General features: G+C 27.9%; 1 protein-coding gene across 1 annotated transcript in view; it reads left to right on the top strand.

Annotated features, from left to right (window-relative positions):
• The first annotated feature begins 2275 nt into the window (after window positions 1-2275).
• The window catches only part of LOC148228240 (uncharacterized), a 74825-nt gene continuing 71100 nt past the window's right edge, over window positions 2276-6000 (top strand). Inside the window, exon 1 of the mRNA XM_088200202.1 lies at window positions 2276-2536. The gene's annotated coding sequence lies outside the window, so the exon portion shown is untranslated. The remainder of the gene's footprint in view (window positions 2537-6000) is intronic.

Here is a 6000-nt window from a genome sequence, read left to right as displayed (position 1 = left end):
TACTTATTTTTTTAATAATTTATAATTAAAAATTTGTACAAAACGTATTCTATTTTTTTTAGAATACATTTTGAAATACAGTCTAGAGCAAATAAATATAAATTCATCTAAGCAAAGCAATTCAAAAATTAATGCACTTGTTGTTCCCTTAGTAACAAACAAACAGAAAAATAACAAAACACAAAATCGAATACAAGACGAGGAAGCTCAAGGGTCTGCAGCGGCTGAGATAAGGTCCAAAATTCGCCCAACGTCGGTGGTCAAAACGTTGTTAAACAAGATGCGAGTAAGAAGAGGCGCGATCACATCTGAAAAAGCTAAGTAACATATTAAATAAATCCGGAAAAACCTAAACAACAAATACAATATATCCGATAAATTTTTAGCTGCATATTTAGAATAGGTAGTATGAAAAGAGACAGAAATATTCGATTTACACTTTAAAAACATTATACAAAATACTATATTTTAAGTTATTTAATTGTTAAACTAGCTAGGATGTATTTGCCTAATAAATAAAAAGAGTCCATGTTTTTAAGTCATTTTTTGCCAAATCCGAGTAAAATATCTCGTGACCATTATTCAAACACGCATATTTTAGTCAGAATTTTAATATCTCAAATAATATTTTAAAAAAAATTATGTACTCCCAAGTTTTAGTTAATGTTTTACTATTATTTGCGTTCATTTATATTTCATTAAAACTATAAAATAATTTACATCCACAAATAATGCCCTGATTTTGTGTAAACTAAATTAGTAAAAAGCTTTTTTATATACAAAATTATATATAGGGCAAAAAAATTCTAAGAAATTTATATTGTATTGAGATCGATCTCTCACTTTTATATATTAATTTTCTATCTAAAGATAGTTTTTATTGCGTAAAAGAAGCGCAGAACAAGTGATTTTTTTGTTTGTGCGGCACCTATTTTGTAAGAAGTCCAGAATAGGTTCGGGATCCCGGGATTCGGGATCCCGGGATCCCGAACGATTTTCAATACCCGATGAGTCCCGGGATTATAAAACATAATCCCGAATTTTTCGGATTGGTTGATTTATCAAGCACAATCAAATTATTATTGACAACATCGTTATATTTCGTGTACAAACTTGCGCGAGTTGCACGTGTCATCTGTGAATCTTTGAGGCTGTGAGTCTGAACGTGCTTTTTCAGCAGCAGGCTGCTTAGGAACCAAAATCAGATCAAGGCTAAATGATAAAACACTTGATGCTTTGATGTTACTTCGTGAGTTTTATTCAAAATAATGTTTTCAATTAATTGTGTCTATGAATGTACATAGAATGTACATACATAGTCAAAAGTTCATTTTTTTCTTCTCAAATAAATATATAAGACCTTCCCTTTTTTATTTTTATTATATTATTTTCTATTTTAAGTCCAAGACTAAAATTATACGTACTTTATACATTGTACGTTATAAAAAACAAATGTAAAAATATATTGTATTATTAATTTTAAATTATTTTTATCGATAAAATAACATGAAAATTATCCCGGGACTGGTCCCGGGATCCCGGGATCGACTAATTGCAATACCGAAATCCCGGGATCAAAATTTTGGCTCGGGATTGGAATCCCTAGTCCAGAACTGTTTGAAGATTAATGGCTAACTTTTGTCAAAGCTTAAGAACTGTTATACGTGGTTTTAATTCAACTATATATTTATTTCAGTTGGTTTTAATTAACTACAGAAGGAAGCCTACCAACATTTTCATCTTCAAAACTCTTGTCCGCAGCACAAAATTTTTGAAAGCACCACTGCACCATAAGCATCGTTTAGTTTTCGAGCATTTTACCTTCGGTTTTGAACTTATAAAAAAATGTTTTCACTTGATTCATTTCATCTTTAAATTAGCATCGAATTTATAAAACCAAAAAGTTATTAAAAATAATAAAACATATTTTAATATATATGCATATCTTAATATGCTAAATATAATTTACCAATACAAGCGTTTAATATTAATAAAAAAACAAAATGTTCTGATGTAATATAATTTTTCTCAAATATACAATTGAAGCTTTATCATCATCATTCCTAGCAGCACAGCTTATTGAAATACATTTTTTTCAATAACCGTACCTAATTCGTTTCGTTCTCGCCAAGCCGGTTTTCCAAGGTGAGGTGGTTGTGGTGGAGGGAGGGGGGTTGGTTTTGACGAGAACGGCCGAAAGCTCTCGAGAGTTTTCGTGCGGAGCTTTACGCGCAATCGCACAGGGGCGAATCTATCATGGCTGCCATGGGGCAAACGCGGCGTCGGGAAAACGGCGTCGCTCCGAAATTCGGGTCGCATTAATGCCGATCAGAACCTGGAATACGGCCTGTCGATTGTTCAACCGTTGAGTGTATTATTTGTGGTTGAATAACGTAATAATTGTGAACAGGTCGGACTGTGTGCAATTTTTGGGTGTGTGTGTAGAGCACCTACTAATAGTGACTGTACAGTCGACGTGTCATGAAACGATTGTTAGTTAATTATATTTGTGAGTTTCGCCTGTAGGTGTGATAGGGTATGTATTTTTTCGATATATTACATTTTTCATCTAAAATTTTTGTTAGTGTACTATTGTGAATACACAAATGCATACACTTACAAACTAGATAATACAGTTTATTTTTAATTAATTTTATATTATAAATAATTATAAATACATATTACAAATTAATTTTAAATTATAAGAGCATTTAAAATGTAAATTGTTGGAAATGTTTTAAATGTTTGTATGATGTAATGTTATACGTACATCATTTAAATTTATTAAAAAAAAAAATATTTTTATTTGAAAAAAAAATTAAGATTTATAGTTAAAAGTATATCAAAAAATATATAGTTTAAATACGTACTTATATAAAAATAATATTTAATAAGTAAATGTCGAAAAGTAAAGTTTCAGTTGGCAGCAATGCCGTTTACGCTAGGATCCGCTTGACGTGTCAGGGTTTATAATCGCATTAAGCTTATGATAATAGTGTGTTTAAAATAGTTACTTTAATTGATATTATGTTTAAGTTATTTTAATAATTTATTTTGTGTAAAAGGGGAAACTGCTAATGAAATTCATCATTTGCTCATTTCTATTTATAGCATTGTGAACAGTAAAATATATGGTTATTAATATGAAAAAAAAAAAAGTTCAACCATTGTTACAACCAATGACTCATTTAATTAATTTAAAAAAAAAATTCTAAGCGTAATATTTTAAGAAATGTTTAAGTATTTTGTTTCCCTTTTTTAATGATTATTTTAGACTTATCTAACTGCAGGTGTGGTATTATAAATTTAGTCAAGCGCAAAACCATAATTACAATGTTGTGTTTATTTTATGAATAATGAAGGGCAGAGTCGAGTATTGTAATCTGTTGATTTTATAATTATGAACCAGTTTCAAATTTCTCTATGATTTTTATATAATAAAATTAGTAATTAAATTACTTGAAAAATAAATTAAGTATTCAAAAATTATATTTATTCAATAATTGTTAAAAAAAAAATAGGCAAGCATTAGCGACATTAGTGATACATACTTAATTTCATAGAATATGTCGTAAAATATGCAAATATATGCTTCTTTTAGTACATTTAAAGATTTGGTCTCAAATTTTTTGAGCACACTTTTTTATCAAAATAGTAAAATATTCTAGATTGAATGCAAAAAATGAATAAAAATAAAATAGATAAATCATTTACAGCCTCAGCGAATACACTGAGGTCCATGATGACAATGTTTTTACATACATAAAAGCTATTTTAGAGGTATTAAAAGTCAATCTTAAATTTATATCTCTACCTTTGAATATTCAGTATTGAGTTATTTTTATTTATATATAAAATTGTTTCTTGACTGTTTTTTTATTGTTCATTGTTATATTAATTTTTTTACTAACACATTTTTGCTTATTATAATGTTAGTAAAAATAAATGAGGTAATCAGCAATCTTCCACCTCAAATCAGTCGTTATTTAAAAAAAATGTTTCTCAGATACTTTTACATTAAAAAAACATGGAATTAAATTTTACTTGATTTTTTTTGGAATTATACATCTAAATCAGGTGGCATTTATTTAAAATAAAGTGACCATGGATATAATTTATTGAATCTTCTTTTCAAATATATAATTACAAATGCTAAAAGTTAGAAGAACAATAAATACGAAATATGTTTTTGTTATATTATACTATTATGTACATAAAAATAATATGAATTACCAGTGATTTTTTTATTACCCATGGTAAATATAATTTATTTACAATGAAATTGGATTTAAAAAGTTATAATATTTATTTTATTTTAACCGTTCAAATATTGTTTTTTTAATATAAACAGACCGCCTAATTGAAATCCTTATTGAAATGTTTCAAAATACGCCCAATAGATAATTGTTATTTTATAAAATTAACAGTATAGTTCAATATAATATTAACATAGATCATAAAATATAAAATTATTTTACATATGTATATACAAACAAAAAATTTAGATAAATTTAGCTAAGTTTAAAACCTTAAAAGTATTTTTTTTATAATTCTATTATTTTACCTTATGCGTCATACGCAGTTCTGGACCCTTTTTATATTGATACTTGACATTAATTTGTTTATAGCCAGCTATCTTTTATTGGATGTTATATTGGAAGATATTGCAAAAGTTTCCATATGCGCAAATAAACGCGCAAGTACACGCCTACGCGCATTTATTAGATGTTCCATTGAAGTTTAATTCAGATACCTCTAAATGTCAAACGCGTGTCGCTAAATGTTTTATAATCTAATTGAAAAATTATCTATTTATTCTATATACAATCATATTGAAAGAATCGTATTATGTATTTCTCCAGATATTATATTATTTATTATTCTCCAGATAGTATATCTTACAGATACATCGCGATGATAACTATTGTGATGCCTTTTACGAGCGTGCAGCGCAATATTTTGAGCGCGTAAGTTTTAAAATGCACCGAGTTTCTAATGTACATTTTGATATGAATTAAATTTATTTTGAGCAATATTCGCATTTCAGTCTTAATATAATTAATGACTTTGACTCCATTTATTTAATCTATATTTTTTGTAAATGTTTTATTGCTGGCCACAAAGGAATTATGGTTGACCACCCAATAGAAAAAAAAATATAATCACGCCAGATACAAGTTTTAAGATAATTTATCAAAATAAGTATTCTATTTTATTTATTGTATATCTTTCGTTTCAATATGACTGACCAATGCGTTACAGCGGGGCTAACACAATGAACACCTATATCTATTTTAATAATAATATCGCGAATAGTCGCTTCGATAATGAATCTTTGGTAACATTGATAGGTTTTTATTGAAATCGTCGATACATGCTCTTAAAGACCTGTTCTGAAATTGCTGAAGTCAGTGGTCGAGTAAGTCCGTGGAGCACAGTAGTGGAGTCGAGTGTATCTAGTCCAGTTTCGTGTCGCGTTATATACATTGGATACGATTGTAAGAATGATGTCGTACTTATCGACGGTTGCTAGGTCCGCGAGAACCGCTCGCGGGACTTCAGATGCGCGTGTACTGTGCCTCTTGACTTGTAATATTTATGAGTCACTGCATCTTAAAAATCATATAGATCATCATGCATGATCAAAAATTACTTTTCATTATTGATCATCATATTTATCAGTGATGTTATGGAAATATAGATTATAATTCTGGTCTTTTAGTCATGATATAAATTTGAAAATTCTTAAATGCCAAATTAAAAAATATTCTTGCTACTTATATTAATATAAATCAATTTTTATTTAAATTACTAGATTACACTATATGTTTAAAGTGGAAATAATTGATATATTTGCAATATATTTGATAGAAGGATGTTATCCGTAAATTACATATAACATTTGTTTTATTTTTCTTGATATAAATAATAATATTTGTGTTGAGATTAAAATGATATAATATGCATTATAATTACATGTTAATTGGTTTGTCTGCGAAT

Source organism: Plectrocnemia conspersa, unplaced genomic scaffold (assembly GCF_051122295.1).
Source record: "Plectrocnemia conspersa isolate PC_06_02 unplaced genomic scaffold, ASM5112229v1 ptg000012l, whole genome shotgun sequence".
NCBI lineage: Eukaryota > Metazoa > Arthropoda > Insecta > Trichoptera > Polycentropodidae > Plectrocnemia > Plectrocnemia conspersa.
The sequence above is the reverse complement of the archived record's forward strand: the minus strand, read 5'-3'. Positions and strand labels throughout refer to the sequence as shown.